This window comes from Sus scrofa, chromosome 2 (assembly GCF_000003025.6).
Source record: "Sus scrofa isolate TJ Tabasco breed Duroc chromosome 2, Sscrofa11.1, whole genome shotgun sequence".
NCBI classification, from domain to species: domain Eukaryota; kingdom Metazoa; phylum Chordata; class Mammalia; order Artiodactyla; family Suidae; genus Sus; species Sus scrofa.
The window spans coordinates 3,127,292-3,146,596 of NC_010444.4; the positions used below are offsets into that span (position 1 = coordinate 3,127,292).

The following is a 19,305-nucleotide window of genomic DNA, read 5'->3' on the forward strand; positions in this document are numbered from 1 at the left end:
GGCCAGTCCGTTAGTCTGGCTTCACTGACGTCGCCCCGCCATTCATAAACTGGTTAAAATGGTCAATTGACACGATATATATTTTACCACAATTTACACAGACGTGCACGGAGACCGCCCTGTGGAGACGGGCTGGTCCTGAGAAGAGGAGTCAGCTGAAGAAGGTGAACGACTCTGGACGTGAGCATTCAGTGCAGACCTGTGAGCACAAAGGGCCCCAGGGACGCTGGGTGGAAGCACTGCCGTGTGCCTTCAAACCTGACGAAGCGCCTGTCCAGGCCGATACACCTGCGAGGCCTGGCAGGCCCCGGGCGCAGCTCATGGCTGGGAAGCTGTGGGGGCTGGAGGCGAGAGGGCCGTGTCCCCGCTCCGAGTCCTCCCAGCAAGTCCATCTGCGCCCCCGCCCCCCCCGCCCCGCGAATGGCGGAGCTTCCTCCTCGACGGGCAGCGTGAACTGCATCCAACACCCTGATCCACTCACACCGCCTCTGGTCAGCAGCTTCGGGGGACTGTCGCATCCACACCCCCATCCAACCGCTGAGCTCTGGGGGCAGCAACGGCCTTCCTTTGCGGGTGAAAGAGCCTGACTCAGGCCAGTGCAGGCTGAGAGACAGGGACCGCCGCGAGGGTCAGGCAGAGGCAGGGCTGGCCCCGGGCTCGCCTGGACCTGGGCCTCGGATTCCGGTCTGGCCACGGTGCCCCTCGCACTGCAACCGGGGTCACGTTTGTGAGGAACACGCCAATGCACTAGATTTTGGCTGTGTCCAGTCCAAAGCTGATCATTCTATGTCCTTTTCATGTACTGGATTTCAAACTGGTTCTGGCCAGGCCCTCCGGCTCTCGTTGCATTTTTGTCTGGTTTTGTTTTATAATTTCTGGCTGCTCTTCATGAATGTTTAAGCATCTCAAACACAGTTATGGCGACAGCTCTGCCAGGAACTTCGGTCAGCGTGGCGGCACCGCTCCGAGGTGTTGGCTCTGGGAAGTCGCCTCGGTGCTGCGGGAGCCGGGATGCAGCTCGCTCCGAGGAGGAGGCGGTGATGCTGCCAGTGCCGACCCTCTGCCCAGCGTCCGGCGGGTGCCCCTCTGAGCCACCCAAGCCCCAGGCCAGAACGATGCATCCATGGCGACTTGGGCCCCGCTGCCGGGTCCCACTGCGGACCCTGCAGAGAACTGGGCTTTATGCGGGCTCTGCTTTCTACCCCCTGCGCCCACAACCTCCTGCACAGGAGCCCTTCGGTGGGGAAGCCTCATCTAACCGCAGCTCAAGGGTGGGTCTGAGTGCAGGTCTAACCCCACGGCCGACTGTAGCTCCGTCTCCGAGTGCCGCCGCCGCGGGAATGCAGCCAGCTCCCGTTGGCCACGCTCGCTGCCCGTTTCTCTGCCACAGGGTGTTCCTCTCTCGGGGACTGGCTCTGTTTTGTGGTTTATTTGCTTCTCTGTTTAAAGTTACCTTTTCCCTGCTGAGCTCTCGCTGTCACCCTAGCTGAAGTCACCGTTCCGCCAGAAGTGGTCACACACCCGGCCTTGTGGACCAGAGAGGGCGCCGGGCCCCTCCTCAGGTGCCCCTAGAGAACAGGCAGGCGAGCTGGCACCGACCCTGGAGTGGCCCGCGCTCCGGGGGAGCGGCGCTGGCTGCTGGCCGAGCGGAGTGGAAATCGGCAGTGACCGGAGGCGGGCGGCTGGTGCAAAGGTTTGCTGACAGGACGGCACCTGCAGTGGGTGCAAGGAGGAGCGGGCATCCAGCTGGCGGCCTCTCCTGCCAGCACAGGTGCCGGATGGAGGAACAGGGCGTCCGCAAGAAGGGGTTGGGGCGGCTGCGAGTGGGCGGAGGCTAGGCTCTGAAGGCCCTGCAAGCCCCGTAAGGAGGCTGGGCTGCATCTGGGAGGCTCCGGGACCTGTGTGTCTACAGACAGGGAGCGGGCAAATCTGCTCTCAGTCCCAGGCAGTGCCCGGCACAACGGATGTGCTCAAAATGCGTCTGCCAGCCAGCAGGAGCCCCGGGAGCAGCGCAGAGGCTGGGCTGGAGGAGGCGAGGAGGAGTGAGAAACCAGCAAGAACCTCCGAGGGACGTGAGGGTCTGGACTGAGATCCAGATTAGAGACGGCGCACCGAAGACGAGACACAAGTGTCCCAGGCGCACCTGCTATGCCTGCCACCGTTTTCTAAGGATCCTCTGGAGGCTGTTCCCACAAGAGCCTGAGAAGGTGAGGCAGAAGTGGGGAGACCAGCCAGGCACAGTGACACCGCGGGCAAGACAAGGAGGTGGGCCCCAGACATGTCTAAGAGCAGAGCCCGCAGGATGTGCTGACAGGTCCGACAGACCCAAGAGGATGGCCGAGGATGGCGCCGTGGGTTTCCGCAGGACAGTCACCATTTCTGAGACGGGGATGCCCACGGGCACCCTAAGAGCCCCGTTCCAGACAAGCTTCATTTGAGACGTTCTATTTGGGTGGCAGGCTCAGGTACAGAGCTGCGGTACCCAGTCTGGAGTCCTCGGGGAGGCCGGCCGAGGTGGGCTATCAGCCTCCATCCACGCACAGCAACAGGCCCCAAGTGTGGGAAACGAGATGGGAGGCTCAAGCCCTGTGATAAGCTGACGCCACGCGGGCGGCTGGGAAATGAGAGGCTCCGGCAAGGGAGGCTGGGGGAGGCTGGGGGGGGGGCGTCGAGGACTCCCAGGAGGAACGACCGACAGTGTCAACGGCTGCTGGCAGAGGTGGACATGGTGACCTGCCCGCAGCAGTCTGGGAGCCCTGGCAGGGCCGAAAGCCTGGCTGGACAGGGCTCTGCAGGACGGGGCAGGGGGGGAGGACAGCAGTGAGTGCACAGGGTCTCTGGAGGAGCTTTGCAGTCAAGGGTAGAAGAGAAACAGGGCAGCGGTTCAAGCAGACGTGGGTGGTCCTGCTGCAGGTGAGACAGATGCTCTCAGGCTGACGCTGACAGCGGAAGTGCTGGCAGAGGACCCACCCCGTGTGCAGAGGGCACCTTTCCTGACGGCATAGTCCACCCCCAGAGAAAGGAAAGCCCGACGAATACACGGGCTCGGGGCCAGACAAACAGGTGTGGCAGGGCTTTATGCGAGTCCTCTTCTAATTTCTTCCAACATCCCTGAGAAGACAGGCGCCTTTGCGTAGAGTTGAAGGGAGGGCAGGAGGAAAAGGAAGGAAGCAGCCATCTGGCAAGGGGGGGATGCCAGCAACACGACTCGGGGGCCTTCGGTGATGCATACGGACGGAGAATGGAGTTGCCCGGAGCAGGTTTCTGCTCGGTCAGCAGATGAAGTGAGAAGGGGGGAGGGTGCTGAAGGGCTCCTGAGGTTGTGATGGTAACAGACCATGGGACCCCAGAGGGCGAGGGACCCCGAGGTGGTACGGTCGCAGGCTGAAAGCCCCAGGAGGGCTGGACATCAATGTCCTGTTTTCTTACTATCTACTCCGAGCAGACGTCACTGCCTTTAAATGAAACACCTAGTCCAAGTGCAGCAGGTGGACACTGGAAGTGTGTGGCGGTGGCGGGAGCCGCGAGGAACAGGTGGCAGCTCGGGCTCACTGACCTCGGAAACAGAAAGGACCACCAGCAACCCACTTCCACTCACACACGAGCCTTTTCCACGTGCTCAGCACCTCACTTTTCCTTTACCACTGAATTTCATCACCACAAGCAACCCTCTGTCTTCCTCACACAAAGTCCCCGTAAGTTCCTCCTAAGAGCTCCGAACTGTCTTCACTCGCCAATTAAGAGAATATTTAATTCCCATCATTCTGGCGAAATATAAGTGTTAAAATAAATGCAACAGTCAAAACCATTCTGATACAGTGCTTTAGGGAGAAAACAAATTTTTAGAACCTCCCAACTATTTTTACTCCTTAAAAACCTTTCTCTTTGCTCAAAAGAATTCAACTGAAAATGTATCAAAGCAAATTTAAACTTAGGAGTTTAGATAAACATTAGACAGGAAATTCCAAAGTTTAAGATTCCAAAAGTATGGTCTTATGTGCACTGTGTTTGTATTATTATTGCAGAAAAGAATAGCACAGCCTGAACAAACCCCAAATATGCGCAATAAAGGATCTACTCTAGGACCATGACAGGAATCTGCCAGCACCTACGATTTTTCCTCTTTAGAAAAAAAAAGTTTTAAAAAATGCTGGAAACCAAATACACTACTAGTTTAAAGTGATATTCTATTTACTCTAATTAGAGTTTAAAGTATTTTGCGACTGAATAGATACAACAATCATTGAAATCTTTTTCTTTCTTTTTTTTTTTGCACCATTTTGTCAGATCCTAAACCCATGCGCTGGGCCAGGGATCAAACCACAACCACCAGAGAGACAACGCTGGACCAGTAACCCCCGTGCCACAGTGGGAACTCCTAAACCAGGTATTACTGATCCAAGTCCACAATCGAGCCAATGTTACATGAAGTCCTATGGGCCAGATGCCACTTGGATCCCAAAGCGACGGTGGCGCTCTCTCCCCAGCCAGCGCAGGAGGCCGAGGGGGAAGCAGCAGGGTCTGGCCGCCCCGCCCTCACTTGGTCTCCTGCCCTGCCTGCTCCTGCCCTCGTCCCGGGCCCTTACCCGACCATCCTGTGTTACAGGTCTAGTTACTTTTCATTATTCTCAGGAACCTTCTGCCGAAACAAGAAGGACGCTTCACTGGCGGGAAAAAGTTTTCGTCCTCTCAGAGTAGGGACATGGAGCATTATAATAAAGAATAGAAGTGGGGCCTAATTTTTAGCAAAACCAAGACGAACAGCCGAGAAGCCGACTTACAGAACTGATCTGATTATCTTCTGGCAGTGGAATCTATTTGCCTCAGTCTTCTATTTGAATAGAAAGGAAATTGGAAGTTTATATATTAAAATGAATTAGCAACTCATATGTTTGAAACCCCGATGTTTTGATTAAAAGCATGCCTAGAAAGGCGATGTATACACTATCTATTGCACTGGGACCTAATGAAGGGAGAAGGACAGAGGGACACTCAGAAAGAAAAAAGGCAAACTGGACATCTTTTGACCTATCAGCTCACTACTCATTTAACGCCGTGGAGGCAAAAGCAGTGGATTTTCAATCACTATTTGTGAGCAACAAAGTTCAAGGCATAAGCAGTTAAAAAGGTGCAACATATCTGATTTTTCTTGTTTCTTTTCTTTTTTTTTTTTCTTGTTTCTAAGAACAGATACTGACAAAGCTTACCTTCAGTCTTAGCATTTGGCAATTAAGTAATCAAGATTATACTCTGAATCTAAAAAACTATTTCAATGTGACCTCAATTTGGTTAAAAGCAAATACAAACTTGCGTCTTTTTTTTTTTTTTTTTTTTTCTTTTTTTAGAGCCGCACCGAGGAGGTTCCTAGGCTAGGGTCAAATCAGAGATACAACTGCCGGCCTACACCACAGCCACAGCAACGCAGGACCCAACGCAATGAGCAAGGCCAGGGACTGAACCCGCATCCTCAAGGGTACTAGTCGGATTCATTTCCGCTGCGCCACAATGGGCACTCCAACCTCGTGTGTCTTTTTTATTCTTACCCAAGATAAAGTATAGATGGCTGCCTATCAACCTGCTAATGCGGATCTTCCACTGTGGTGGAAAAGCGGGCTGGAAGTGAGTCTTTTTCATTTATACTCCTTTTTAATTTCAATTTTAAAATATGTACCTTCATTTTGTTAAAAAAAAAAAAAAAAAAAAAAAAAGACCAGTCCTCACTTCTTTTTTCCTTTCTTTCTTTCTTTTTTTTTTTTTTTTTTTGTCTTTTGTCTTTTTAGGGCCACACCCATGGCATATGGAGGTTCCCAGGCTAGGGGTCCAATCGGAGCTGTAGCTGCCAGCCACAGCCACAGCCCCAGCCTCTCCAGATCTGAGCCGCGTCTGCAACCTACACCACAGCTCATGGCAACGCTGGATCCTTAACCCATTGGACGAGGCCAGGGATTGAACCCGCAGCCTCATGGTTCCTAGTCAGATTCGTTTCTGCTGTGCCAGGACGGGAACTCCCCTTTTTCCTTTCTAAACAATGTTAAAACAATAGGACATGAGGAGACTACAGACTGTCCAAGTGGACGTATCTTGTGCAGAAATCCTTTCCCCCAAAGTCACAAATTTCAATCTCGAACTCCTTCTCTTCCTCTCCTGCTACAGAGCAAACACAAATGCTCTGGGGTGCCATTAGCGTTTCAGGATTTAAACACCCATAACTTCTTATAATCAAACACGCATAACTTCTTATAATCGAACACGCATAACTTCTTATAATCAGTCAAGCTGATCTGAAGTATGAACTCACGTGTACATTTCAAAATAACCTGAAAATATGAGAGTATGAATGCATGCCTCATATATTTCAGAAGCAAGCATATGTTAGTGAAATATTCACAGGCAAAAACATTCTAATTAAAATTTTAAAACTAAGCCTGGGGGTCAGGGGAGAATCAACCAATGAAGTTAAAAACAAACAAATAAAGAAATAACGGCAGAAATCCTTCATTTGAACAGGAATGAGTACCTTCTGAATTCTAAAACACTGGAAAATAAGGAGTTCCCGTCGTGGCGCACTGGTTAACGAATCCGACTAGGAACCATGAGGTGGCGGGTTCGATCCCTGGCATCGCTCAGTGTGTTAAGGATCCAGCGTTGCCGTGAGCTGTGGTGTAGGTCACAGACGAGGCTCGGATCCCGCGTTGCTGTGGCTGGGGTGTAGGCTGGTGGCTACAGCTCCGACTGGACCCCGAGCCTGGGAACCTCCATATGCCATGGGTGCAGCCCTAGAAAAGACCAAAAAAACACTACAAAATACAAAAACACTAGAAAATAAAAGGAAAACATGATATGAAATACATTAACAGCCAGTTTATATAATGTTTCAAACTTCCCAATAAAGAGGCAATGTGGGTTTTGGCACTGCTCATGCTACTGCCGTAAAAAATACTTTTCATTTTCAAATAGCTCACTTCACAGATGTATACATGTGCCAAGAGATTACCGAATCACACAGAAACTGTCAAGTATGAGACCAGAACCTGCCTGTCTGACCTCGGCAGCCTCAACCCTCCCTAGAGCAGGTAAAATCCCTGTTCCCACAGAGATCTTCGGCTGTAACAAACTTTTACAAAAACAGTAGCAGCAGCAGCAATGGAAGGGGGCTTTGGACAGAGCTGTTTTTACACAAACTTTCAAAAAATGTATTGTTTTAAAAGAGCAACAAAGCTTTACAGAAGAAAAGTCTCCCTTCCAGCGCCGTGCGCTCTTCCACGCGGTAGGAAATTTTAACGGTACGGGTTCTTGCTCATCCGGAGTTTTACGCACACACACAAACCCACAAACACGTCCATCGCCCCCTGCTTTTCCTCAGCTAAGGACACAACACGCACCCACTCCTGAGGTCCTCCTGCGTTTTCATGGCGGCAGCGACCGCGAACCGTGACTATTCGCCTGCTGATGGGCATTTACGTTTGGGTGTCAACCTCTGTCACAGGTGACCCGGCAGAAACAGCCCCGGCCACGTGCCGTCTCGCACCTGCGCCGAGCGCACCTGCGGGCGATGCGAGGCTTCGGCGTCACGCCTCGGGGCGGCTCCGCGCCAACACGGTCCCTGCAGTCCCGCCGCCCTGGGTCTGCTAAACTTTGTTCTCTTTTGGTCCCTCCTCTGTCCTCTGCCGGCTGTCACACAAATGCCGTCACTCGTGGAAGCTGGAGGCCGGGTGCCCACTCGGGCCCCGGTGTGAGCGCAAGGCAGCAGCTCCCCGCACGCCCCGGCTCCCCGGCTCCCCGGACCAGGCGCGGGGCTGGTGCTTCTCTCACGGAGAAGGCTCAGCTCCCGCGAGGCTACCCTAAGCCCTCGTTTCCTCACTCGACGATCGGGCACACGAGTGACACATGATCCTTACGTCGGGCTGCTGGCGACCGGATACCAGTGAGATGGCTGTTCTACCCATCCTCGCACATTTTCCCGTTCCCGTATTTTCCTACGGAACAGCTTCTGACCACCTGCTCCCAAACTCAAACACTCCTCAGCAGAAGCACAGACATCTATCCGACTTAGGCCTCCAGGGCAGACATGGCCTAGCATTTACATAACAAAATATTTTACTGTAAACTAATTTTAAAATTTACTTCACGTTACAATTAGAGCGTCACACTGATCGTCTCAAATCACGTGGTTCAGGTAGGGTTTTGTTTATTTATTTATTTTTCTTTTTAGGGACACACCTGCGGCATATGGAACTTACCAAGCCAGGGGTCGAAGCAGAGCTGCAGCCGCAGGCCTACACCACATCCACACCGGATCCTTAACCCACTGAGCGAGGCCAGGGATCAAACCTGCGTCCTCATAGAGACAACGCGGAGTCCTTAACCTGCTGAATCCTGACGGGAACTCCTAGATAGATTTTTAAACGAATTGTACGATAGCACCGACTACAACTTAAGGTTTTATTCAAAGGATCAAGTGGACTGCTCTGAGGCGCACACCTACGAAGAGACGTGCTGGGTCAAAGAGCTTTGCGATTAAATTCTCAACCTTTTGAGTGTTATAGATTAGTGTACTAAATAAACATTAGTTTCACTGCTTTAGTCATTTCTTCGTACGTTTCATAACTTACAGGATTTTGATGTCCGGACCAAATTAAAAAAAACAAAACCAAGGTAAAGATCACCAACCATCACAACCACCTCAACCGATGGTGAGACAGCTTCCTCGGCACAGGTTCCGTTCGCACGGCCACCTTTATAGCCCAATGCAGAGTGAGGACTCCCTCACTACCTTTTTTGTGTCCTTTTTATGGCCACACCTGCAACATAGGCTGGGGGCCAAGTTGGAGCTGCAGCTGCTGGCCTAGGCCACAGCCACAGCCACACCGGATCCGAGACGCATCTGCAACCTACGCCTCAGCTTGGGGCAATGCTGGATCCTTAACCCACTGAGCAAGGCCAGGGATCAAACCCACAACCTCACGGAGACTACAGCGGGTTCTTAACCACAACAGGAACGTCCGCCTACTTTTTTTTTTTTTTTTTTTTTTTTGTCTCTTTGCTTTTGCTAGGGCCGCTCCAGCGGCATATGGAGGTTCCCAGGCTAGGGGTCGAATCTGAGCTGTAGCCACCAACCTACGCCAGAGCCACAGCAACGTGGGATCCAAGCCACATCTGCAACCTACACCACAGCTCACGGCAACGCCGGATCCTTAACCCACCGAGCAAGGCCAGGGATCAAACCCGCAACCTCATGGTTTCTAGTCGGATTCGTTAATCCGACTCTGCGCCATGATGGGAACTCCTCATCCGCCTACTTTTTAAACATAAATCATTAGTTGCCAAAAAAAAAAAAAAAAAAGGCATTTTATTTGTTCAAACGTCACCACAGTTTCTCCATTTAGAATCTTGGCCTTTTCTAACCTTCCCGTGGCAAAAAAGGAGAGAAGAAAATATTATGCTACTATACAACAGTTCATAAACACACGATTATTTAGTTTAATATCCAAACTATTCATTTTATTTAAACATTACATATACAGTACTTATGTCCAAATCTAAGCCAATTAAAATGCAAGTGAAATGCAATTCCCCTACTTTCTTATTAAGGTACTAAGACGACGGCCAAGTCTCTTGGCCGCTTTAACATACGCTTTCAGGAATGTAGATCTGACAGCCAGCTCTGCCTCTGGCTCCGTCCTACACACGCAAGAAAATGAAGTGATAGAAAAAACTACTCATGCCGGCCGCATGCAAAGTTCCCATGGCTAATATGCTTGCATCCTGCCTCCAACCACGCCACACGGGTTTAAAGCGTCTCGGCAAGATCCTCACCTGCTGTTGTCCCCCCTCTGCTGCGACAAGGGCAGCTGGCCTTTTGGTGAGCCATTTGGGGACTACAGACACCAAGCACCACCCGGGCAGCCCGCACGCTCTGGCTGCGGGGCACGAGGCAGTCACCGCTTCGTCACCCACACTGCCACGCTCCGGGACCACGGTTGGCACCAACAAAACACGGGACAGATGAGTGTTTAGAAGTGCTGTGATGGGGGATGCCCTGAGTTTGAGGAGGAGCCTCCGTGAGGGAGCCCAGCGCGCCGACCCCCCCTCCCCTAGCGAAACATCACACCGGCTGCCTGGCACCACTCAGGGCTGCCTGTGGTTCACAGGTTAGCAGCGCTCCTGACAAAGCTGACGGTGTGCGACAGGTTTCTCTGATTCGCTACAATTTCAGGATATTTTAGGCTTGTCGTTCCCTCCTAGTGCGACCTTAATCCTATCCCCACCCCCTAAACAAAACCTGAAAGCCCCCATCAACGCTTTTCCTTGTGCCATCAAGCCTCTGTGAATTTATTTCATGGCTTTTATTAACTCAGAACCCAGGTGTCCCAGGCCCTCTTGGGTGCTGGCAAACACTACTGCACTGACAGCTCCTATGACGGGGCCTCCGCTGCTGCCCTGAGACGGCCCGTGACGGTCCCGGCAGGTGCTCCCCAAGAGCAGCGCCCTGACAAGCACCTGCCGCTGTAGCTGGCTGTGCTCCAAGCCACAGCGCGGCTCTGAAGGGACCGCAGACACAGCGACGGGGACCTGGGCCGGTATTCGACGCGTGTGGGGAAACCTTGACGGAAAGCGCAAGCCACAGCGCACGGGAGGCCAAGGGCGTGGCTTCCGCACCAGACGGAAGACAGGCATCTCGGAGTGAAGCGAGGGTCTAGGTACAAAACTGCAACAGAACATGCTTCCCCAGGGCTTCCCCGCGTGGCTGCGGCAGGCTGCTCGACAGAAATTCATGTCGAAGGGAAGTTCCCGTGTGGCGCAGCGGGTTGAGGACCCAGCGTTGCTGCCGCTGTGGAGCAGCCTGCAACTGCAGCCAGGGTTCAATCCCTGGCCCGGGAACTTCCACACACCACAGGCACAGCCAAAAGCACAGAAACATAAGCTTAAGAATGAGCAGTCTCGGAGTTCCCGTCGTGGCGCAGTGGTTAACGAGTCCGACTAGGAACCATGAGGTTGCAGGTTCGGTCCCTGCCCTTGCTCAGTGGGTTAAGGATCCGGCGTTGCCGTGAGCTGTGGTGTAAGTTGCAGACACGGCTCGGATCCTGCGTTGTTGTGGCTCTGGTGTAGGCCAGTGGCTACAGCTCCAATTAGACCCCAAGCCTGGGAACCTCCATATGCCACGGGAGCAGCCCAAGAAATGGCCAAAAAAAAAAAAAAGAATGAGCAGTCTCTGAGTATCTACAGCTACATCCACAGCACTTCTGGAAGTTCTGCTGACAAGTCCAAGAAACCGAATGGCTGCAGTGCTTAGGGCCACAGAGCTAAGGCTGAAAGTAGTACGTACAAGAGAACCTGAAAAAGGCTTTCGATTCTCTGACCTGCAGTTTTCAAGAATGACACTGCCTCCTGGAAACCCACGGAGCCGACGAGTGGAAATGACAGATAAAGAGTGTATTGTCAGCAAAGGAAGTGTTTGTGCCTCAGCTGCCTGCAGGGCTGCCCGCTGCCTGTCCAGACCCTGCCCGTCCATCACGATCCTTCCACGAGAAGCCTGGTCAGACCCCTGCCCCGCCCCCGGTCCCCACTTTCCCATGAGCTGACCCTCGAGGCCTCAGGCCACCATCCCCCTCCCACCCCACCTCCCCGCCCAACATCCCCTTGCCAGGGACCTGTTCTCATGCCTTGTCACTGCCGCACACCCGGCTCGCCATCCTTCCCCTCACCTGCCGCCCGGCCCCACCTTTCCCACAGGCTCTGAGTCAAGGCTCTCCCAGGCCGCCCACGCCCCTTCATGGGCAGTCCACGCGGGGGAAGGCGCGGCCCTCACTGGTAAAAGCCCGAGCCCCGGCCGAGTTCGGCAAAGTGCAAGCTTGCCAGCAACAGGCGGGCATGGAACCCAGGCGGTAAGAACCCCCCCGACAGGAAGTATTACCGCTGTGTGGTCCTTATCTTTCAGGGTCTGGGCACTCCCGACTTGCAAGCCAGTCTGACGAGAGCCCTCTGTTCTAAGAGTTTTACCCTCTAATTTAATAAGACAATACGTCAGCGACTCACAGGCCTAGGTACAGAGCTACGACTGAAGGCACTGTATCAGGGATGTTCTCTGTGGCTCTATTAAGCTTAGCACGCAGAAACACAAGCTTAAGAATGAAAAGTCTGGAGTTCCTGTTGTGGTGCAGCGGAAACGAATCCGACTAAGAACCATGAGGTGGGGGTTCGATCCCTGGCCTCGCTCAGTGGGTTAAGGATCCAGTGTTGCCGTGAGCTGTGGTGTACGTCACAGATGCGGCTTGGATCCCAAGTTGCTGTGGCTCCAGCACAGGCCTGAGGCTACAGCTCCAATTAGAACCCTAGCCTGGGAACCTCCATATGCCTCAGGAGCGGCCCTAAAAAAGGCAAAAAAAAAAAAAAAAAAAAGAATGACAAGTCTGGGAGTTCCCACTATGGCGCAGTGGTTGAGGATTCGACATTGTCTCTGCTGCAGCTTGGATTTGATCCCTGACCTGGGAGCGTCCATGTGCTACGAATGCAGCCAAAAGAAAGAAAGAAGAAGAATGAGTAGCCTGGATCCGGCGTTGTCACAGCTGTGGCGCAGGTTCGATTCTAGCCTGAGAACTTCCGCATGTTGCAAGTGTGGCCAAAACAAAGTACGAGTAGACCTCTTAGTAGTTTGGACAAATAATTTACTGAACAACAGCAGTTGGGTGCTCAGGTAAGATGTCCACAGTAATGGCGATACCTTTTCTGTGTCCAATGCTTTATACTTTCCAGAGTATTTTCATTTGTTTCATCACATTTATTCTCAGCCGCCCACTAAGGCACACATGATGACCCATTTCACAAATCAGAACACAGGCCCAGGCAGGTCAGTGAGGCACAAAGGTCACGTGGTTAATACGTGGCTTGGGACTCAGGACCCCAATACAGACGTTATGTTATCTCCAGGGAAGGTGGTATGGGAAACACCAAAGCCAAGTCCGCACGCAGGCTGAGTTGCCCCGTCCCGACCAGCTGCGCTGAGGGGGGTGAGGGGGTCTGCAGACAGACGCCACTGTTTCATGAACGTGTGCTCTGCGCAGGCTCCTGGAGTGGATGTGATTTTTTTTTTTCCAGTCTAGAGCCATACCCGTGGCATACGGAGGTTCCCAGGCTGGGGTCGAACGGGAGCTGCAGCTGCCAGCCTACACCAGAGCCACAGCAACGCAGGATCAGGGCCACATCTTTGACCTACACCACAGCTCACGGCAACACCGGATCTTTAACCCAGTGAGAGGCCAGGGATCAAACCCGTGTCCCCATGGATACTAGCTGGGTTCTTAGCCCGCTGAGCCACAATGGAGCTCCCTGTAGTGGATGCTGCACTTCGGTTCTCACCAAACCCACCTACAACCCCGGGACATCTGAAGTATCCCTATTTTAAAGACGACAAAGCAGTCTCAGAAGGAAAATACCTCGGCTGCGATGAGAACCTCAGTGAGGAAGCAGAGGATCTAAGACTTGAAACAGGCTGGGTGGGGGAAAGAGACTGGGTGGAAAAGAAGAAATCAGTCAGCAGTTAACAAAAGGGAAGCGACTGTTAGAGTCAACCTGGAACTCCGCCACCGCCACCGTCCCCGTCACCGCGTGGAAGGAAAGGGGCGGCCACACCCCCTGGGACATCTTTTGGAGATTTCTTCTGTCCCCTCAGGATGACCTTGACATACACCTGATTCTACTACTTCATCTGTGTTTTTCTTTTTTTGCTTTTTAGGGCCGCACTGGCAGCACATGGAGGTTCCCAGGCTAGGGGTCGAATAGGAGCTACAGCTGCCGGCCTGCACCGCAGCCACAGTAACATCAGATCCAAGCCGCGTCTGCGACCTACACCACAGCCACAGCAATGCCAGATCCTTAACTCACTGAGCGAGGCCAGGGATCGAACCTGCATCCTCATGGATCCTAGTAGGATTCGTTTCTGCCGTGCCACAACGGGAACTCCCACCTGGGTTTTTCTTAAAGCCAATGGCATTTTTAAAACTGGAGGAAAGGTAAAAGGAATAAAAAGTAAAACCAGCACCAAGCATCAGACCTCTTCTCCTGAGACGGGACAGACCCTGAATCCCTGCAGGAAGGGGAGGTGGTGAGAGCACACCTCATGGGTCGACCTTGGCCTTGAGAGACAGGTGGGGTTTGGATGAGAAGGGGTGGGAAAGGCGTTTCAGGAGAAGGGAAGCGAGAAGGCCAAGCCCTAAGGGAAGGGAGCAGAGTGGGCAGACGGATTTGGCTGGAGCGAAGGGGTATTTATAGAGGAAAAGTGTGGGAAAGCTGGAGAGAGCCAGAAAAGGAGCTGTGAAAGCCAGGCAGGACCCGAGCGAGGACACCAGAACACCAAAGAAAATAACGACGGGACAGGAGAGACAGCGAGGACGGCCAGCGAGGAGCCGGGCGGAGGAGCGTGAGGGAGGAAGGACGGGTGATGCGGGGCCAGCCTGGGGGGCCGTGGGGGCTGGGGGCAAGCGGCCGAGCACGGCGGGGGCACAGCACAAGCCTGGACACGAGACGCAGCAGGACGTCCCCTGGCTGCATCGACAGCACAGGACAAAGCTCGGGGCTGAGGGCAGTCACCTTCAAGAAGGGGCAGCTGAGCCCACGGAAGCCAGCAAGTCTCCGCGAGGACCACAGAAAGGGGCAAGAGGCCAGGATGTGGATACGTCTCCTCGTCGCCAGCACGATGCTTCCGTCCCAACGCAAGTACCCGCATCCCTCTCCTTTGGGGCGGCCGGCGCTTCCTCTGCCTCGATTCTTCTTCCCACAGAGGCTCTCCCCGTGTGAGGAAGACAGACCCCAACCCTGCCAGAGAGCGCAGGAAATGCAGAGGGAGGCGCGGGCCCCCTCCGGCGACCGACAGTGGTCGGCTGCCTGAAGTGAGGATTCTGCGTGTCAGTGGGTCTCGGGGGGTCTCACTGTAAACCTCCCAACGAGCGGTAGGGCTCCAGGCACAGGAAAACACGCATTCCAAGGGACACCGAGGAGTCCAGCTCCCCGCGGCGGGCGTGCAATGAGAGCGCCTGAGCGGCAGGGCGATGCGCTGGCCTGGAAGTGGCTTCATCCAACGGCTCCTGTGTTAACACTCGCAGGCACACCAGAAAACGCCTCACTGCCGGGCAGCACCCGGCCCTTTTAATAACAGTCATTAATAGCTGTTATCAACACAGCTGGGAAGCAAAAAGCAAAGTACCAAACCTCCAGGTCTGCACAAAGCACACAGAACCATCAGCAGGAATGCGCTTTTGAGCAATCTCTTAATTCATTGTTCAGCTTTTTGAGACCAACTATTTCCACGGCTTGCACAGAAAACAGCCCTGGAATGTACATTCTTCCCAACTCAAACCCTTTGTTCTAACCGCCCACCGCTTCTCCCACACGGCCTTCCTACCGCCCAGGTGGTTCAGGCCCCACACCCCAAAAAGGCATCGCTTCTGGTCTGTGAAACATTCTCCCTGAAATGGAGGGGTGACCGTCAGGAGCAGGAACACACACGACAAAAGGCAGTGATGAGACCGGCGCGCTGGCGGGGGAGAAAATCCCAACGCCTGACTTCAGTCTTTATTTACTGTCTTATTTCCTCTCTCAAGCGGGAGTTGGGCAGAGGAGAGCTGAACATGGCACCTGTCCCCGAGAATCGCAGCCAGGAAGTGGCCTCGCCATCTGCCACCTGAGCAACCACCACACTGCTTTCTTCAACTGTCCACGTTTTGGCCACCCCGCCTCGGAGCGCCCTTCCTATGGCTGGGATGGTGCGCCCGTGAGGAACAGCACGTGACCCAGAGGAGGAGCTGGACGCACCAGCCCCCTGCCCTCCCGGCCTCTCCTGCATCTGGGGACAGTGAGGAAGAGCCCCAGGCTCACCAATCACAGGTCTGGAGCCCAGACTCTGAACAGAAGTAACGCGCAGTGCCCAGAGGCGGGCACTCGAGCACGGCTCCGGGCAAGAATGTGGGCAGTGCAGGTGCAGACTGCGGACCCCAGCTTCACCAGAGCTTCGGCAGCAGGACAGGGCTGGGGGCCTCCAGGCCGGCCCCTCCCACCTTCCGCGAGACACGGGCACTCCCAGGGGCAGCTCGCTCACGTCTCTGCAGTCTGGGACGCAGCCCCGCGACTGAGCACACGCTTATTCCACTTGTGACTCAGGGTTTCACAGCCCAGAACCTCAGCCATGTTTCTCAGCGAGAAGTGTGAGCGCATGTGAGGAACACGCGGCTCTTCCGACACCACCTCCACGGCGGACACGGCAGCCGGAGGCGGGGACCGCTCCCGTGCACACCTTACCTTTCTACACAGTTTGCACGTCCCCCCGTTTGCACTCTCAGGGTGGCCACACCGGCTCAGGTCCTGTGCTTCTGAGGCCTCAGGCCCCCCTCGCAGTAGCGCAGGCGGCTACCAGAGCCTGCGGGACAGCTCGCTGCGAGAGAGCCAGCCCCCAGCGCCCAGGCCCTTAAGCACGACCCCCAAGTCACCCAGTATGAAAAAGCCCCTCCTCGTGGAAGCAACCTAAACGGCCATCCACAGAGGAGTGGATAAAGAAGATGTGGTACATACATGCAATGGACTACTACTCGGCCATAAAAAAGCAGGAGCGAACGCCATCTGCAGCAGCGCGGATGGACCCGGAGCCGCTCATACTGGGTGAAGTCAGTGGGACGAGCACCACGAGATCACGACCACGTGGAACCTCATAAAGAGTGGTGCAAAGAGAGCTTGTTCACAAGATTTCGCAACCAACCCTAACGGCTACCAAAGGCGCAACACGGCGGGAGGGTAAATGAGGAGGCTGGGATTAACACAAACACGCCACTACACATGAAACAGGCAAGCGGCAAGGACCCACTGCCTCGCGCGGGAAATCTGCTCGGTACGTGCAATAGTCTCCACGGGGGAGGGTCTGAAAAGGAGTGGACACACGTGTATGCAGAGCTGATCCGCTGTGCTGCGCACCTGAAACGAACACACTGTAAATCAGCTCCAGCACACTTGTTAAAAGCCACTCCCCCACAGTGCGGAAACAAATGCAATTCAAGCAAACTCTTGGAGTTCCCCTGTGGCTCGGCAGGTTAAGGACCCGATATAGTCTCCATGAGGATGCAGGTTCAATCCCTGGCCTGGCTCAGGGGTTAAGAACCCGACACGTGTCCCTGAGGCTGTGGGTTCGACCCCTGGCCTTGCTCAGTGGGTTAAGGATCTGGCATTGCCACAAGCTGCGGCGTAGGTCCCAGACATGGCTCAGATCTGGTGTTGCTTTGGCTATGGCGTAGGCCGGCAGCTGCAGCTCCAATCAATCCCTAACCCATAGCCTGGGAACTTCCCACGCCATGTGTGTGGCCATTAAAAAGAAAGAAAAAAGACGGCGTTCCCGTCGTGGCACAGTGGTTAACGAATCCGACCAGGAACCATGAGGTTGCGGGTTCGGTCCCTGCCCTTGCTCAGTGGGTTAACGATCCGGCGTTGCCGTGTGCTGTGGTGTAGGTTGCAGACGCGGCTCGGATCCTGCGTTGCTGTGGCTCTGGCGTAGGCCGGTGGCTACAGCTCCGATTCAACCCCTAGCCTGGGAACCTCCATATGCCGCGGGAGCGGCCCAAGAAATAGCAACAATAACAACAACAACAACAAAAAAGACAAAAGACAAAAAAAAAAAAAAAAAAAAAAAAAAAAAAAGAAAGAAAAAAAGAAAATCCTTGCAATTCTCCTCTTATCGTTCGCTTCCATGCCCTTTTCACAGACCTCTTCTCTGCCCACGGAAGGGATGGTACCTGCAGCTGGCTACAGCTCCTCTGGGCGAACCCACAGCCAAAGAGCCCCCTCCTCTCCCACTCACTCAGAGCAGGGCTGTGCAGGGACCACAGGATACTTGCAGAATCGTAGCACTGAAGGGACACTGGACATCGGCTCACTCCCAGGGCCTTCCTACTGTCCCTCCAGGACCCCATGCAGCCAGGGTCCCAGTGCAAGAGGCTCCAGGCAGCACTGTTCTTCCTCGTGAGCTGGGCCCTCAGAGACCCTTCAGAAACAGGCTTCTTTTCCCACAGCGACAGGGTCTAGTTCCGTTTTACTCTAGAGAAGTCACCAGAGGTGACGTGGTGACAGAGTTGGGACAGGAACTGCCTCAGGACTCCGAGCCACAAACGTCTATCCTCTCCACTCGCCACCCTGTCATACCCGCGTCCGAGGCAGGGATGGAGGAGCAGCCTTGCCTGCTTCCTGCCACAGCTTTTTTTTTTTATTTACTGCAGGAGTGATGTGTCTAGAGCTATCTTAAAAATACTGTTGCAGAAGTCCCTGCTGTGATGCAACAGGGTCAATGGCGTCTTGGGGGCACTAGGACGCAGGTTCAGTCCCTGGCCTGGCACAGGGGGTTGGGATCTGGCGTTGTGGATCTGATCCCTGGTCTGGAACCCCTTATGCCCTGGGGAGGCCAAAAAAACAAAAGCAAAAGTGAAACACTGTTGCAATCACAGGTTAGTGAATTTCGATTGCGCCACAAGCCAAGAGCTGGCTGACAGAAGGCAGGTGGGACACAGGCGCTCTGAGGCCTGACAGCCAGACCACACTGAACCCCCTCGTTAGGCACTGGGCAGAAGGAAGAAAACAAGAGAAATGCTAAACATCCTGGATCAATCGAGTGAAAAAGCCGAAAGAACAGTCAGAGATAGAATTAGCCGTCGAAGAACAGGTGGCTTTTGAAAGATTCTGGACATCGGAGAAAGCAGATGATGGCGGTGAGAAGGCATCCAGTGGACCCGTGACGCCCCGCTGTGCGCCAGGCGCCGGGCTGAGCACCAGGCACTGCCCCACGTGCCCCTGCAGGCGCCGGCACACACGCAGCTGCCCTGATGCTCAAAGGCAGAGCCACCTGGACACGGAGATGCTCACACTGGCACCAGGACCACCCCTCGCCTGCGCACCTCGGGCACCCTGCCTGCCCCATGCTTTCCTGCCAGGAGGAAGAGGCCTGGAGCCAGACTGCCTGGGTGCAAACAATGACTACCATTCATGCTCCGCTGGCCTCCGAGGAGCCCCCAAACCTCCCCAGGCCTCCACGTCTTCCTCCATGAACTAGGTGCAGAGTAGCGCCCTGCTCTCCAGCACTGTTTAAAGTAGCCTCCACAGCATCTTCGCGAGGCCTCAGTGGGAGAATTCACACAAAGAGCCCGGGAGGAAGTAAACGTTGGCTCTCATCTCATCTAATCCCCTAGACATCTGTCTACACAGCCCCCGGACAGGGCCTCACACACGGAGACACGCACTGAGTATTTGCTGAGTAAAAGCCAAGAGTTACCGTCCCGACTG

At 54.2% G+C, this 19,305-nt stretch overlaps 1 protein-coding gene across 11 annotated transcripts in view; it reads right to left on the minus strand.

The window, feature by feature from the left end:
- Positions 1-19,305, minus strand: part of PPFIA1 (PTPRF interacting protein alpha 1) — a 92,241-nt gene that overhangs the window by 54,056 nt on the left and 18,880 nt on the right. The window lies entirely within an intron of this gene.